A 504-nucleotide genomic window follows, 5' to 3' on the forward strand; every position below is an offset into this window, starting at 1 on the left:
TTTCAGCCGACCGCGGGGCGCACAGCTGGGCCCTGCACAGGTGCGCTCGGCCCAGAAACTGGGTGACTGGCCCCTTCACCTTGAAGTACATCTGGATGCAATCCTCGCTCATCTCTGGCTGTCCCATCTGGAAGAGGTCACCACCGTCAAAGCGCGGGAAGACGCTCCCGTGCACCCGGGCGGGCGGCTCCGGGAACAGGCCGGGGGACAGACCCAGCCCCCTTTGGCCTCCTGGGGGCCACCTGTCCAGCGTCTGCCACCCCGCCCGCCCGCAGTGGGGACGGTCCCTGTGGGACGTCGGGGCGCGTCACCTGGAGGGCCTGCTCTGCGCACAGCACCAGCAGGTCGGGGCTGAAGCTCTCGGCAGGGTCCAGCTCCGACCTTCCCCGGTTGGCTGACGTGATCAACGCGTACGCCTTCCTCAGGGCGGCAGCGTCTGTCACGACAAACGTCCCGGCTCCGTCCGCTCAGGGGGCGGCCGCGAGGGGCGGTCAGGCCAGAGCA

General features: G+C 69.6%; 1 pseudogene; it reads right to left on the reverse strand.

The window, feature by feature from the left end:
• Positions 1-372, reverse strand: part of LOC103582056 — an 8,350-nt pseudogene extending 7,978 nt beyond the window's left edge.
• Between the last annotated feature and the right edge of the window lie 132 nt (positions 373-504).

This window comes from Galeopterus variegatus, unplaced genomic scaffold, assembly GCF_000696425.1.
Source record: "Galeopterus variegatus unplaced genomic scaffold, G_variegatus-3.0.2 Scaffold14757, whole genome shotgun sequence".
NCBI lineage: Eukaryota > Metazoa > Chordata > Mammalia > Dermoptera > Cynocephalidae > Galeopterus > Galeopterus variegatus.